General features: G+C 42.4%; 1 protein-coding gene across 1 annotated transcript in view; it reads left to right on the top strand.

Annotated features, from left to right (window-relative positions):
* Positions 1-17110: 17110 nt before the first annotated feature.
* DCAF4 (DDB1 and CUL4 associated factor 4) overlaps positions 17111-17420 on the top strand; it is a 30152-nt gene continuing 29842 nt past the window's right edge. The window contains exon 1 of the mRNA XM_065870903.1: positions 17111-17196. The gene's annotated coding sequence lies outside the window, so the exon portion shown is untranslated. The remainder of the gene's footprint in view (positions 17197-17420) is intronic.

Genomic DNA, 17420 nt, shown 5'->3' with positions numbered 1-17420 from the left:
GTGACAAAGCGAGAGAGAGACGTGGACATATATACACTACCAAACGTAAGGTAGATAGCTAGTGGGAAGCAGCCGCATAGCACAGGGAGATTAGCTCGGTGCTTTGTGACCACCTGGAGGGGTGGGATAGGGAGGGTGGGAGGGAGAGAGACGCAAGAGGGAAGAGATATGGGAACATACATATATGTATAACTGATTCACTTTGTTATAGAGCAGAAACTAACACACCATTGTAAAGCAATTATACTCTAATAAAGATGTAAAAAAAAAATCAGAAAATTAACATTACACATTATCACTATCTAATATAGAGACCCATTCAAGTTTTGCTAATTGTTTCAATAATATCTTCTAGGCGTTTCCCTGGTGGCACCGTGGTTGAGAGCCCGCCTGCCGATGCAGGAGACACGGGTCCGTGCCCCGGTCCGGGAAGATCCCACATGCTGCGGAGCGGCTAGGCCCGTGAGCCATGGCCGCTGAGCCTGCGCATCCGGAGCCTGTGCTCCGCAACGGGAGAGGCCACAACGGTGAGAGGCCCACGTACCACACACACAAAAAAAATATATACACACACACACACATATATATATATATATATATATATATATATATATATATATATATATATATCTCCTCTAGAAAACTAAAAGATCCAATTCAGGTAACACGTTGCATAAAATTGTCTTGTCTCTTTAGTCCCCTTCAACCTGGAATAGTTCCTCAGACTTCCCTTGTCTTTCATGACCTTGAAACTTTTTAAGATTACAGGACAGTTATTTTGTAGAATGTCCCTCAACATGGGTTTATCTGGTGTTTTTTCATGATTAGTTTCAAGTTATGTGTTTTGGGCAGGAATACCACAAAAGTGATGCTATGTTCTTCTCACTGCAGTTTTATTTATTTATTTGTTTGTTTGTTTATTTATTTTGGCTGTGCCAGGTCTTAGTTGCAGCACACAGGATCTTTGTTGTGGCATGCAGGATTTTTAGTTGTGGCAATGCAGGATCTTTCAGTTGCTGCACGCGGGCTTCTTAGTTGCAGCATGCGTGTGGGATCTAGCTCCCCAGCCAGGGATCAAACTCCGGCTTCCTACATTGAGAGCGCAGAGTCTTACCCACTGGACCACCAGGGAAGTCCCCTTCTCACTCCATATTATCAGATGGTACCCAATCCAGATTTGTGTCATTACAGGTGATATTAACTTTGGTCACTTGATTAAGGTGGTATCTGCCAGGTTTCTCCACTGTATAAATTACCCTTTCCCGCTATGTAATTAACAAGTATTTTTTTAGGCAGTATCTTGAAATTATGTATATATCCTTACCTCACCAAATTTTTACCCTCTAAAATGCAAATCAAAACTACACTGAGTATCACCTCACTCTGGTCAGAATGGCCATCATCAAAAAGTCTACAAATAATAAATGCTGGAGAAAGTGTGGAGGAAAAGGAACCCTTCTACACAGTCAGTGGGAATGTAAATTGGTGCAGCCACTATGGGAAACAGTATGGAGGTTCCTTAAAACACTAAAAATAGAGCTACCATATGATCCAGCCATCCCATTCCTGGGCATATACCCAGAGAAAACTATAATTCGAAAAGATACATGCACCTCAATGTTGATTGCAGCACTATTTACAATAGCCGAGACATGGAAGCAACCTAAATGTCCATCCACAAATGAATGGATAAAGAAGATGTGGTATATATACACAATGGAATATTGCTCAGTCATAAAAAAGAATTAAATAATGCCATTTGCAGCAACATGGATGGATCTAGAGATTATCATACGAAGTGAAGTAAGCCAGACAGAGAAAGATAAATATATGATATCGCTTATATGTGGAATCTAAAAATAAAAAATAAAAAGATACAAATGAACTTACTGACAAAACAGAAATAGACCCACAGACATAGAAATCAGACTTATGGTTACCAAAGAGGAAAGGGGGAGGGAAGGATAAATTAGGAGTTTGGGATTTACATATATACACTACTATATATAAAATAGATAATCAACAAGGACCTATTGTATAGCATAGGGAACTGTATTTTGTAATAACCTATAAGGGAAAAGAATCTGAAAAAGAATATATATATATATATATATTTTCACTTTGCTGTATACCTGAAACTAACACAACATTGTAAATCAACTATACTTCAATTTAAAAAAAACTTTTACCCTCTAGTTTCAGCATCCATTGATGTTTCTTTGCTGAATTATTTCTATATGGTTGACAAACAGTGATTTTCTAACCCCACCATCCCTTTTCCATTTGTTGGCATTCTACTGTTAGAAAAAGTTTTCTCCTCTCTTCACTTATTTATTCATTTAGTTATATCAGTATGGACTCAATGATTCCTGCTTACTCAATGGTTTAGAATCCATTACTACCATCATTCATTTTGATGGTCAAATTGCCCCAGATTTAACCAGTAGGAGTCCCTTCAAACTGGATATTCCAGATTCATCTTAGACTTTCTCTTCCCTAACCCTGGAATCAGGCATTTCTTAAAAAAAAAAAAAAAAGAAAGAAAGGAAGAAAGAAAGAGAAAGAAAAACAGATTCCTTGTACTAGAAAATAGTGTTTAGGAACCAAGGTCTGAACACTAAGGGGGCTTATTGCTATTAGGGTGTTGCTGTTCCTAGGCCCTCTCAGTGGCCAGGGATATGGAATATATGCATATGTGTACACACACACATTTTCATCTGTATTTGTTTTTCTATATATCTGTACATACTGAAAACAATGATTTTACTTTAGTACCTCAATTCCAATGTAGTTTTCTATCTTTCTATATTTATAGCTCCCTTCTCCAACAGTAAGAACCCTCTCTCCCATTATTCTCAATATATTTGTTTATTGAATCGTGTTATTGTTTATTGAATCATATTATCGGCCGAATTGCGTCCTCCCCCCACCCAGTTTATATGTTGAAGCCTTAACCACACTCCTGTACCTCAGAATGTGACTCTATTTGGAGATAGGGCCACTAAAGAGGTGATTAAATTTAAATGAGGCCCTAATTTTAATTTTAGGGTGGGCCCTAATCCAATATGACTGGGGTCCTTATTAGAAGAGGAAATCTGAGAGACACAGAGAGATTCCAAGAATGCATGCAGAGAGGAAAGAACATGTGAGGACAGTGAGAGGGTGGCCATCTGCAAGCCAAGGAGAGAGGCCTCAGGAGAAACCAATCCTGCCAACACCATGATCTTGGACATCCAGCCTTCATAACCATGAGGAAATAAATTTCTGATGTTTAAAGCTACCCAGTCTGTTGTGTTTTGTTATGGCAGCCCAGGCAAATTAACACAGATCAATTCCTGCCCTCCTTCCTTACCCTCCCACTCCTGCCCCAGTTTGTAACTAGTCTCCCATCACCGCCCCACCCATTCTCCCCAGCCCGCCCCTTGGCTGGGGCTATTTACCCCATTCAGGCTCTAATATCACACACTGGGCTAACCTTGCTGCTACTAACATCACTAATATCCCCCCACCTTGTATAAGCCCTCCTTGTCCCACTCAGGAGCTGACAGCCCCATCACATGACGACTTATCTTGCTTAGCCTTACTTAATGACTTTTGGACTAAATCTCACCTTCATTCTTACAGGGTATTTTTCACCTTTTCCAGGACAGCTTTCTCTAGTAGCAATGCCAACTAGAAAAACAGGTGAGGCTGCAATGATATGTCCAATTTATTACCCGTATTGCCTAGACCTGAGTCAGCAGGACAGTCCTGCAGAAATCAAAAAATTCTCAAACACACAGACCTGATTTTGGGATCTATAAGATATGAGTCTCTCCTCCTTCTGCTTCCTCTTGACTCCACCCATGTTCCTGCCTGGTACCTCACTCAGGGAAGTGTGACAGTCCTGGTTCCCTCCACTCTCATATTATCATTGGGGTACCCGGACGTTTCTTCCCTCCTAGTGATGCCAATTGACGCCAAGGAAATCTGAATCTTTCTTCATTTTCCTTGAACTCTGGGTTCTACTTTTTTTTGGCAGAGGCCTCTTTTCCTTAATATTTTTTTTTAGTTATATCTCCTCATTTCTAAAACATTATTAGACCTTTCAAAAAATATCTTTATTGGAGTATAATTGCTTTACAATGTTGTGTTAGTTTCTGTTGCACAACAAAGTGAATCAGCTATATGTATACACATATCCCCATATCTCCTCCCTCTTGAGCCTCCCTCCCACCCTTCCTATCCCACCCCTCTAGGTCATCACAAAGTATCGAGCTGATCTCCCTGTGCTATGCAGCAGCCTCCCACTAGCCATCCATTTTACATTTGGTAGCATATATATGTCAATGCTACTCTCTCACTTCGTCCCAGCTTCCCCTTCCCCCACCAACCGTGTCCTCAAGTCCGTTCTCTATGTCTGCGTCTTTATTCCTGACTTGCCACTAAGTTCATCAGTACCGTTTTTTTAGATTCCATATATGTGCGTTTTCATACAGTGTTTGATTCTGACTTACTTCACTCTGTATGACAGACTCTAGGTCCATCCACCTCATTATAAATAACTCAATTTCATTCCTTTTTATGGCTGAGTAATATCCCATTGTATATATGTGCCACATCTTCTTTGTCCATTCATCTGTCGATGGACATTTAGGTTGCTTCCATGTCCTGGCTATTGTAAATAGTGCTGCAACGAACATTGTGGTACATGTCTCTTTTTGAATTATGGGTCATATCATAGTTCTATTTTTAGTGTCTTAAGTGTCTTTAGTGTCTTAAGGAACCTCCATACTGTTCTCCATAGTGGCTGTATCAATTTACATTCCTACCAACAGTGCAGGAGGGTTCAAGACAGTATGGTACTAGCACAAAAACAGAAATATAGATCAATGGAACAGGATAGAAATCCCAGAGATAAACCCACGCACATATGGTCACCTTATCTTTGACAAAGGAGGCAAGAATATACGATGGAGAAAAGACAGCCTCTTCAATAAGTGGTGCTTGGAAAACTGGACAGCTACATGTAAAAGAATGAATTTAGAACACTCCCTAACACCATACACAAAAATAAACTCAAAATGGATTAAAGACCTAAATGTGAGGCCAGAAAATATCAAACTCTTAGAGGAAAACATAGGCAGAACACTCTATGACATAAATCACAGCAAGATCCTTTTTGACCCACCTCCTAGAGAAATGGAAATAAAAACAAAAATAAACAAATGGGACCTAATGAAACTTCAGAGCTTTTGCACAGCAAAGGAAACCATAAACAAGACGAAAAGCCATCACCCAGAATGGGAGAAAATATTTGCAAATGAAGCAACTGACAAAGGATTAATCTCCAAAATGTACAAGCAGCTCATGCAGCTCAATATCAAAAAAACAAAAAACCCAATCCAAAAATGGGTGGAAGACCTAAACACACATTTCTCCAAAGTAGACATACAGATTGCCAAAAAACACATGAAAAGATGCTCAACATCACTAATCATTAGAGAAATGCAAATCAAAACCACAATGAGGCATCACCTCATACCAGTCAGAATGGCCATCATCAAAAAATCTACAAACAACAGATGCTGGAGAGGGTGTGGAGAAAAGGGAACCTTCCTGCACTGTTAGACCTTTTATTTTTAACTTTACTGCTCATGTGAGTAGGCACGAGGCTGCAGAGATTTGTGTCAAGGAGTACAATCAGATGTGCAGAGAGAAGCAGAGATGAAAGTTTTCACATAGCTCTCAAAAGGCAGAGAGAAAATCACCTGGGTTCCTGATACTCCAGTTCTTAACTCCAGTGCCGCCGCCTCTTTGATACCACGACAAATCCCAAAATCCTTCCGCTAAATTCTACTTTGGCTTGTGCTAACCTGACAGGTTTTCTGGTACTTTGCACAAAGAGGAGTAACTAGGATATCCATCTATCTGCAAATCTCAGTCCATCTAGCCAAAAACAAACTGATCTAAAATCAGCACCTACAAAGGCTCGGTGATGGATTGTCCAGCCTGCCTTAAGCAAATTCTGAGAAGCACCTATTCCTGTAGCAATCTCATGTTCGTATAAATTTAGTGTTCTCTGACAACCAGCTGGCCACGCACAGTCCCAGTGTATTTGCAGAGGCTGGTTTGGTCATAATTCAGGGACCGGTGGATTTTGTCACATTTATTCTGTGCGTATTGCACTGTGATGGGCCCTATTCATTCTGAAGATCTCCCCTACAGCTCAGCACCTACAATGCATATTTCCTGAGCACCAGAGAATGTAGGCTTCCCCCAGAGAACGCAAACTCTGACAAGGAAACCAACTCAGAGTTGGTTCCTTAATGTGGAACTACTCAAACTTTTACCCTTTTATGAAGTGTCCTTTCAATTGCATTGTCATATTACCTTAACTTATTCAACATTTCAGAAACCTGAAAAATGACTCTAAATCATAGACCTCAAATCCTTTATCTCACCCATTTTTATTCCTCTTAGAATTTATAACCTGACTTCACAAGTCTAAGAATGATTGGTCTGGCTACTTGCACTGCATGATCTTCTGGGGGCAGAAAGCCCCATCTGTGCCTCTGACCCCTCCCCTGTCAATCAACAGAACTCTATCAGGGCTTCCCTAATGGCTCCTGCAGCAGTGGGCAATGCGGCCTCTCATTACTAGTGGTACTATCACCATGGGGCTAGTGTGAACAAAGGTTTATTTGGCTCCAGTAAATGAGCCAACCCCACCATTAGACACTGTCCACAAAGGTGCAGTGAGAGGAAGCCATTTATAGAAAGAACTTATTTTGCTGAAGCCTGTAAAATGAAGTGGTTAAAGCTTCTGCAGCAAAACCCACCATGGCTGACAGCCTCATTTGAAGGAGCGGCCTCTTCAGAGGAGAGGGAGGGAAATCACACTCATGCTTCAAAATGGGAAGACAGATGCCTGGGAAGAAATCTCCCTCTGCGATTCTCCTTTACCTTTCCTGCTCTCTCAAGAGGGTACAGCCACGCTGCTGGGATGCCCACTGTGTGGGACAAGGTTACAATGCAGCTTTGGGGGTGCTGTTCCACTGAGTTCTCAAGTGCTCACGGTGGGTCAGGCACTGTTCTAAGTGCTTTGCATAATCCACGTGTACTTAATCCTCATGTGGAAGGGGATACCCTTAGTATCCTCATTTTTCATTTGGGGAAATAGGCTCAGAGAAGTCAAGAAACATGCCCAAGATCCCACAGCTAAACTGTGAGGGAACAGGAATTTGAAAACAGGCCGACTGGCTCCACAGCACACAGTCTTAAACTCTAGACTGTATTTCAGATGATGGTTAACAATAATAAGCAACATTATTTATAAAGTGTCTTCCTTCCAATAAACAAAACACCTTCAAATATGTTGTCTTGTTTATCCATAGTGTAGTATTTCTCTAATCTGGAAAAGTGGGGTCACAATACCTCAAATTACCTCCTTTTATGCTTAACAAAGGACTAGGTAGTGAAATCTGGGACAAAACAAGGAAGAAATTAATCTTGTGAGAGCATGTAGCTTCTGAGAGTTGGGGAGGGCACACTATCTGTGGTTGAAGAGCTTCCTTACTTCAGCCTTCTTGGTTTACCTGACTGTCTACGTATATAATTCCGGAAAACACAACAGATTCCTCTCCTGAGCTCAGGAACAACATTCTCACCAGATTTTTTAAAAGCCTCCCCAGGCGCAAGTACATATGGGTTTCTTGATGAATTCAGTTCCGCTTCAAGTCCTTCTATAGTTTCCTAAACCTAAACTGAAGCCGAATTCGTCCCTATTCCCTTCCTCGTATCCCCTAAAGGCAATCCTCCTATCAGTGTTAAACAGAAATTCAGATGCAGGGGAAACCAGGGAGGCAGTAAGATTTGGAACACTTACATGCCTGAATTTTTTTTTTCTACTCTTATTCTGCAGGATATTTTTTTCCTTCTCTCAGTCTATAGCTTTTTACTTCTATAAAGCTGTTGACACTGATAAAGCCAGTCACAGGAAACAATGCACATCTTTTTAATGTCCTTCAGTCTTGCTGAGGAAATGAATGATGCTTCTGGAAGCTACAGCAAGGTACTCTTCCTGCAAGCCCCTTCTCACTCTCCAATCTAGATGGGAAGATCCCGCAGTCTTGCAAATGTCTAACAGAGGCAGAAAAAAGTTTTTAAAATTATTTGAAGAATCCTCCAAATGGTACAATTCTTGGCATTAAGAAGACAAGGTAATAAAAGAAAAAGGAGGCTCCTGCAATGGGCTGCATATCCAAGAAAGGGCTCTGTTGACTCCTAATGGCTGAGAACCCTCCCTAGGCGGGGCAGGGATTGAAGAAATGCACAACTGAGGACAAATTCTGATGAAGGAAATACCGTCTGTATCATAAAGAGGCCAAAAAATCGCATTTCTTGGCTAATCTGGATGCCTGGGGGGTAGAGTCACAACAGTGTGCATGTCACCCCCTTGAAAGCACAACTCAAGCTTCTTAGGCCTTAGGTCAGGAGCAGGAGAATCCATTCTGCACACAATTCCAGAAAGACAAGCCTGGCTAATGTTTTCCTTTTTCAACTGATCAAATTGAGTTTTTGAAAATCATATTGTAGAAGAATATGTATTAACCTGAAAAACGATTCACAATAATTGTTTAAACAAAGAGTCATGGGCTTCCCTGGTGGTGCAGTGGTTGAGAGTCCGCCTGCCGATGCAGGGGACAAGGGTTTGTGCCCCGGTCCAGGAAGCAGAGCGGCTGGGCCCGTGAGCCATGGCCATTGAGCCTGCGCATCCAGAGCCTGTGCTCCGCAACGGAAGAGGCCACAACAGTCAGAGGCCCGCGTGCCGCAAAAAGAAAAAAAAAAAAGTCATTTCCTCCAAGAGCCCTTTCCTAAAATAGAATCCAACTCGTTGGTTCAAAAGAATTTAATGAAGGTACTCTTAACAAAGGTGTAAGCAGAATATGGTATTTGTTTTTCTCCTTCTGATTTACTTCACTCTGTATGACAGACTCGAGGTCCAGCCACCTCACTACAAATAACTCAATTTCGTTTCTTTTCATGGCTGAGTAATATTCCATTGTATATATGTGCCACATCTTCTTTATCCATTCATCTGTTGATGGACACTTAGGTTGCTTCCATGTCCTGGCTATTGTAAATAGAGCTGCAATGAACATTTTGGTACAGGACTCTTTTTGAATTATGGTTTTCTCAGGGTATATGCCCAGTAGTGGGATTGCTGGCTTGTATGGTAGTTCTATTTTTAGTTTTTTAAGGAAGCTCCATACTGGAATCTAAAAAAAAAAAAAAAATGGTCATGAAGAACCTACGGGCAAGACGGGAATAAAGACACAGACCTACCAGAGGATATACTTGAGGTTACGGGGAGGGGGAAGGGTAAGCTGGGACAAAGTGAGAGAGTGGCATGGACACATATACACTACAAATGTAAAACAGATAGCTAGTGGGAAGCAGCCGCATAGCACAGGGAGATCAGCTTGGTGCTTTGTGGCCACCTGGAGGGGTGGGATTGGGAGGGTGGGAGGGAGGGAAATGCAGGATGGAGGAGGTGTGGGGACATGTATAACTGATTCATTTTGTTGTAAAGCAGAAACTAACACACCACTGTAAAGCAATTATACTCCAATAAAGATGTTAAAAAAAAAAGTGTAAGCAGAATAAAAAGAGACAAGGCCATTGGGGCGCCCACAAGCTAGCAACAGTGGGAACCTATTACCACGAGGAGCCTTGAAGGGACAAGGGGAGGAAATGGAATTTTTGGAGCCTGATGAGAGCTGGAGCCAGAGGAGGCGCCGCAAGCAGATAATACATCCCAAGTCAGGCAAGGGATTCCCTCTCCTCCCACTCACCAATCTCCTGCTTGTTGAACTCAATCAGAAAGCAGGCTGCAGAGGAGCCAACATAATACATTTTGTAGATATGCAGAGAGCAGGGCAAAGGATGGGGGGGTACATAAAGGGAATAACCAACATGACCAACCCACAGTAGCACCCCAGTCACTTCTTATCACATTATCCTGTTTCTTTTAATTGCACTTATCATTACCTCATGTTTTATTTTTATTTCTTTTTTCCCCTCCCCCCCCACCATTAGAATGTAAGCTCCTTGAAATTAAGGATTTTGTCTCTCCAAAACTATATTCTCACATGGAGTGCTGGAGCCCAGGAGGAGTGAGGAAGGCATCCTCTTTGTGGGGGGTGGAGAGTATGTCCCACCACAGGTTCTCAGAACCTGTGTGGGGTTAGGAGGGCATCTGCATTGGGGAGGGAGTAGTGGCAGAGACGCCTCTATGTATGGCCACATACAGAGGGACTGTTCAAATAAGTAAATAAAAAAAGATAATGGGAACTTCACTGTTGAAGAAAGGAGATACAAATATAGAAAGGGAAAAAACTTGAATGAGCCTTGTGGTGATGGATTACAATTGGAAGTATTGGTGTGAACTCATGGTTTTCAAGATAGATAGATAGATAAATGTAGATGTAAATGCATATGCATGTTTGTGTTGTGTGTGGGAGTGTGTGGGTATATATTCCCAACTGCAACCCTGAGTTCCAGTATCCTTGGAATAGGGATACCCTAATAGCAATGAGTACACTTGGCACTCAAATCTTGGCTTCTAAATACCAATTTCCACTAAATGGGACTTGGACTCCTTAGAGAAATGACTCATTCCAGGCCTGGGCAGGAAAAGTACAAGATGAGCCTGGAACATCTTTTGCCAGAAAAGAATGATGAGAACATGTCAAAAGAACACAGAAGTAGGTAGGAAGAGCTTCTACTAGCAAAACTGGGACTATCTGAGCATCAAAATAAATGATAAGCATGAATTTAACCCACTGAATAACAGAGGAAACCATAAGCCCTTAAATTAATTGAATGTTTGACAAAGAGTAGGATATTTACATAGACTTACAAATACTAGCCAAATTACAAAAGATAAAGAGTGATATTGGGGCTTCCCTGGTGGTGCAGTGGTTGAGAGTCCGCCTGCCGGTGCAGGGGACACGGGTTCGTGCCCCAGTCTGGGAAGATCCCACATGCCGCGGAGCGGCTGGGCCCGTGAGCCATGGCCGCTGAGCCTGCGCGTCCGGAGCCTGTGCTCTGCGACGGGAGAGGCCACAACAGTGAGAGGCCCGCGTACCGCAAAAAAAAAAAAAAGAATGATATTGTACCATGGTTATATGAGATGTTACCACTGGGGAAGTTATATGAAAGGTACAGGGACCTCTCTGCACTATTTTTGCAACTTCCTGTGAGTCTTTAATTATTTCAATTTTTCTTTTAATTTTTCTTTTTTAAATTAAAAAAACAGAGTAACTTTACATTGCAGAAGCCTGGCTGACATCACCTTAATCAAGAAGTGAAAATTAACGTCATCCATAATGGGACCAACCAAAATCACGTGCCACCTGATAGGATGCAATGAGAAGAATGCCATGTCACTTCTCTGATTTTCCTGTTGAACATGCAGTCTGAATCCAATCATGGAAAACATTAGACAAAACCAAACTGAGGGCCCAAACTGAGGGGCATTCTACAAATTAACTGGACCATAATCTTCAAAAGTGTCAAGGTTATGAAAATTAAAAAAGGACTTAAGAGACATAACTAAATACATGTGATTCTGAATAGATCCTTTTGCCCTTAAGAAAAGTATTGGGACAATGGGTGATACTTGAGTAGGACCAAGGATTAGGTGGTAGTGGTCTAAAAATGTTAATTTCCTGATGTTGATGGTTACGTTGAGAATATGTAGGAGAATACCCTTGTTTGCAGAAAATACAACTAAAAGTATTCCAGTGTGAAAGTTCTCTGTACATAGTTGGAATTTTCTATTAGTTTGTGATTGTTTCAAAAAGAATTTTTTTTTAATTATTAAAAAAATACAACTACATCTCTAGCACCTAGAACAGGCATGGCATTCCAAGGGCTCAGTAAATATTTGTTGAAGGAATTAATGAACTATATAAACAACTACAACAAATACATGCTTAGAAATAAAGACATCCAAATATTAACAGTGGTTTTTTGGAGGTATGGATTTATCATAGGTAATTTGGGTATATTTTTAATTTTATGCTTCTCTGTTTCTTAAATTTTCTGAATCAAGCATGTTTTTATTAATTGTTAAATTGGTCAGGCTGCTAACTAGCTAAGAATAATATTTTAGAAGCACCACAGTCTCATCCTTGGGTTTCTGGATCCCAACATTTGATGTTACCAGTTACTTGGACCAGACCCTTGGAAACTGCTTCAGTCCACCCAAGTACCTAGAATACCAATACTATAGGTTAATTATTACTGGGATATATAACTTCCTGGTGTCTAGAATATTCTTGCCCATTACTCAGGGCTCCCTCCTTCCCAGAATCATGTCCTGAGTCATAGAATCGGTCATCAGCAGTTCAGTGAACGTGTAATCATAATAAGGGGTTTGGAGAGTTTTGTGGGATGTTTAATTCACGTTAGGGAAAGGACTGGAGAATTACTCTGGATCCAGATTTCCAGTGACCAAGACATTCACATCCCTTGGATACTACTGAATAAACATTGGTAAATTCTGATGAAAAGATTCCTTTTTCTGGGATCTGGGTGGACTGTTATCACATAATGAACATGTTGATTATGTTTCTCTTGTATTGATTATATTTTGGATCCGTGTCTCCATGATGGGATTTGACAGATGTCTTAGTTCCTTTAAAAACTCATTTACATGTCACCTCTTAAAATGAACAACTTCTGCAGTTGGTTGCTGTGCATAGTATGCAGATTTAATTAACATTTAAATTTTATATTTTAATAGGTAATATATGCCAATAGTCAAAATTCAAAAGGTACAATGGGGTGAAAAGCTCTCTCCCATCCCTGTCACCTAACCACCCAGGTCCCCTCCCTAGAGGTAACTGATATCATTCCAGGGAGATACACATACATACACACATATTTTTCACCCTATGTAATTTTTTTTTTAATTTTTATTTATTTATGGCTGTGTTGGGTCTTTGTTGCTGCGCGTGGGCTTTCTCTAGTTGCTGCGAGCGGGGGCTACTCTTTGTTGTGGTGTGTGGGCTTCTCATTGCAGTGGCTTCTCTTGTTTCAGAGCACGGGCTCTAGGCACGCGGGCTTCAGTAGCTGTGGTGTGCGGGCTCTATAGCACAGGCTCAGTAGTTGTGGCACACGGGCTTAATTGCTCTGAGGCATGTGGGATCTTCCCAGACCAGGGCTTGAACCCGTGTCCCCTGCATTGACAGGCAGACTCCCAACCACTGCACCACAAGGGAAGCCTACCCTATGTAATATTTTATGTACTGTTCTTCACCTTCCTTTTTTCACCAAGAATCTATCTTGGAGGTAATTTTACATTAGTATATAAAGAGCCTCCTTTTTTTTTTTTTAAGTACACAGTATTCCACTGAATGAATGTACCATTACTTTTTTAACTAGTCTTTAACTAATGGACACTAAGATGGCTTCCAAACTTTCGCTATTACACGATGTTCCATGTACCTAAGTTATTTTGCACATAAGCAACTATATTTTTAGGATGAATTCCTAGTAGTCTGACTGCTAGGTCAAAGGTATATGCATTTTTAGTTTTGATAAATATTGATATATTGCCAAATTGTCTCCCTTAGAGCTTGTATGAGAGCTTCACTGAATACTAACAAACTTTTGGATTTTGCCTATCTGGTTATGAAAAAGGATATGTCAGAGGAGTTTTAAACTATATTTTCCTTACACTGAGTGAGGCTGAGCACCCTTTCATGTTGACTTCCTTTTCTGCATAGTTGGTATAGCCGCGGCTCCTTTTTCTATTGAGTTTATTTGTAGAAGCACTTTATGTTTTAGGAAAATTAGCCTTTTCTGTGATACAAGCTGTAGATATTTTATACCAAATTGGAGTATGTCTTTCGACTTTCATTATGATAGTTTTCGCCTGGAGAGCTCAAACTCTGGAAACTACCTGGGTTTGAATCTTGGCTCTGCCACTCACTAGCTTGAGCAAGTTACTTAACCTCTCTGTGACTCAATTCATCAGTAAAGTGGTGATATTAATAGTACCTGCCTCACAGGGTTGCTGTAATTAAAAGAACAATATATGGAAAGGGCTTAGAAAATAGGTGGCACATGACAAGGACTATAAAAAGTATTGTGTTTTTTTTTAATGTAGTCAAAGTTAATGCTGATTCATTTTAGGTGCCGTTTCAAAGAAAAACATATTTGCCTTGGCTTCAAATTCTGGAGATAAAGTGAAAAAAAGAAATTATTCTCACTTTTGATAATATGCACTATTTACATATCAAGCCATCCACATAATAAAGGGTGCCCAGCCCATGGGAGTGTAGACCAAGCAGTGAGGTGCTTTATGGTCACTGCATTTACTCCTCACAACCACTCTCTTCAATAAACAAGGTCCCACTGTAGAGCACAGGAAACTGTATTCAATATCCTGTGATAGGCCATAATGGAAAAGAATATGAAAAAGAATATATATATGTCTAACTGAATTACTCTGCTGTAGAGCAGAAATTAACACATTGTAAATCAACTACACTTCAATAAAATAAATACATATATTTAAATATTATATATATATTTGGGGAAAAAAACCCGCTTCAGCAGGTATCATTATCCTCATTTTACCTATGAGGAAATTGAGGTTCAGAGGTGCCAAAAGACTTGCCCAAGGTCAAGCTTCCTTTGTGCATTGATTTGCAAATATTCTTTAATCCTTTCTCTTGGCATGCCTGCTGCAGGTCCCCAAGGCATATCCTGTGCCTATACCCGGTTCCCTCAGTGAACACTCAAGAGACCCCTCTGGCTGGCTGTTTGCCATTCATTCACTCAGCAAGCCCCAAGCCAACTCCTTCTGACTTCCTCCCGTGACCCTGGCTCTTCAGCTTGGAATCCTTTTGACTTCTGACACAGTGTTCAAGTCTTACAGGTTCTCCTTCCTCTGAAATGTCTCGACTCTACCCTTCCCTTCCATCCCAGCTGCCACCACTATGTTTCAACCCTGACTATCTTTTGCAGGCACGGTAGCTGCACTAAGCTTCTAAGGAAGCTTCCAGCTGCCTTCCACAATCTTTCCTCTCTAGTTTCTTCTACAGTGCTGCCCAGGTGATTTCCCTAAACCACAGCTCTAGTCTTATCACTCCCCAACTCTCAAACCTTCAGAGGCTCCCTCTGCCAGCTCCTTACCCTTGACATTTGACCCAACCTATTCTGCCAGTTTTGCTTCCAAGACTCCCTACCCATCCAGCCAAAACGAATGCTTCACTACTCCATGAACAGGCTTCCAGTCAGCTTGTTTGTTCAGCTTAGGATTTCTCTCTCTGCTCTCTCTTCCAGGCAGCTCAAGCTTCAAGAAGCTGTCCTTTATTCTGACTATACTCACTTCCCTCCTTACCCTCATCACCTCTTCCCACTCCACACCCTTTCTTATACAAAATCCTTTAGAGGCGGAATCCTACTTTCCTTGTTATTTACTGAAATGCTTTCACACACAGGTACAACTGATAAACCCCACAACCTATTTTCTAATGGGTCTAGCCACTCACAGGGCCCTGGGTTAACAGGGCACATGGTGTGCCAGGCCTGCTCATGGCAACAACCAAGCCTGGCCCATTTGAACCCAGCTCTCCTCACAGAACTGTGACTTCTGCATAGAGAACAGACCTGTGGTTGCAAAGGGGAAGGTGGGTGAGGGAGGGATGGAGTGGGAGGTTGGGGTTAGCAGAGTATAAATAGAATGGATAAACAACAAGGTCCTACTGCATAGCACAGGGCACTATAGACAATATCCCATAATAAAGCATAATGGAAAAGAACAGGAAAAAGAATATATATATATGTATAACTGAATCACTTTGCTGTATACCAGAAACTAATACCTTGTAAATGAACTATACTTCAACAAAAATAAAAATAAACCAGATCTAGATTTAAAAAAAAAAAGCAAACTGTCACTTCTGGTCAAGAGCCCTTCACAGACTTACATTTTTCTTTTAGATCTGACAGCTGTCAACTGATACCTAGAACAGGCACAGCACAAAGAGACCATTCTGGAAGTATCAGTGGTATGAACAAAACTTTGCACTGGCAAGAACATCAGAACGTTAGATCAACTTCCTTGTTTCAACAGAAGAAATCAAGGCACAGAGGCTTCCCTGGTGGCACAGTGGTTAAGAATTCGCCTGCCAACGCAGGGGACACGGGTTCGAGCCCTGGTCTGGGAAGATCCCACATGCCGCGGAGCAACTAGGCCCATGAGCCACAACTACTGAGCCTGTGCGTCTGGAGCTTGTGCTCCGCAACAAGAGAGGCCGCGACAGTAACAGGCCCGCGCACCGCGATGAAGAGTGGCCCCCGCTCGCCGCAACTAGAGAAAGACCCAACACAGCCAAAAATAAATAAATTAATTAAAAAATTTAAAAAAAAAAATCAAGGCACAGAAAGGGAAGAGACTCGCCCTAGGTCACACAGCAAGAAGGAACCAGAACTAGATCTAGAACTAACGCCTCCTGACTGAAGTTCAGGGCATGCTCCTCTGCACCTTGGAGCCACGCAGATCTAGGGTGAGCAGCCTCAGCTACCAGAGGTCACAACCAAACACGTCACCACCAGTTCAACACGCGTTGCTCTTTCCTCACACTCATCTCAGAGCCTCCCTCGACCTTTCCACAACACAATCTTTCCTCGTCTCTAAGTAACAGTTTTAAAGGTAGGGATCTTCAGCGGCGAGAGGGCTTCCCTGTCAACCGGGTTGGACACAGAAAATACCCGGTGCTGGGTGGGGTTCCCACCGCTAGAGAAGAGGTAGTAGCATCGGAGCTCCCGGGGTCTGAACTCAGCCTCCGGCCCCGCCCCGGCCCTGCCCTCAAGCCCGGCCCCGCCCCAAACGCGCCAAGCCCAAGCAAGCCTGCAGCCGACTCGCTGCATCGTCACCAGGCCTGGGCGGAGCCGAGCTCCCAATCCCTTCCCCCTCTCTAAGATCCGCCCCATTGGCGTAGACAGTCAGAAAACGCGTCCACTGAGAAGGAAGGGGTGGCCGCCATGGCCCTATCCGCTGAGACAACGCGAGAACGGACACAACTTACTGGCAGATTCTAGACCTCGGTCTTTCCGCGTCCTTCTACGCTTCGCTCCCACTCTTGCCGATCCTGCGCCCAAGGGAGAGCCGGAAAGGCCGCTCTGATGAAGTAAGTCTACGCTGACTGAAGTACTGTTGGCGTCGGTCCAGGGGCGGCTGCTGCTACCCCGACAGAGCTCGGGGTGGGATGGGGGTCGGGGGAAGGCCCGAGAAAGGGGCGGGGAGGAGCCGAGCACGTGGAACGCCGGCACGACCCTGGCGTGGGTGGCTGGTTGGGCCGGCGAGCTCCGGCTGTGAGGGAGGAATTGGTGGGCGGGTGGAGCTCGCGCGTCTTGTC

The sequence above is a fragment of the Phocoena phocoena genome, chromosome 2 (assembly GCF_963924675.1).
Source record: "Phocoena phocoena chromosome 2, mPhoPho1.1, whole genome shotgun sequence".
In the NCBI taxonomy this organism is placed as follows: Eukaryota; Metazoa; Chordata; class Mammalia; order Artiodactyla; family Phocoenidae; genus Phocoena; species Phocoena phocoena.
This window is presented reverse-complemented; position numbering and strand designations above follow the sequence as displayed.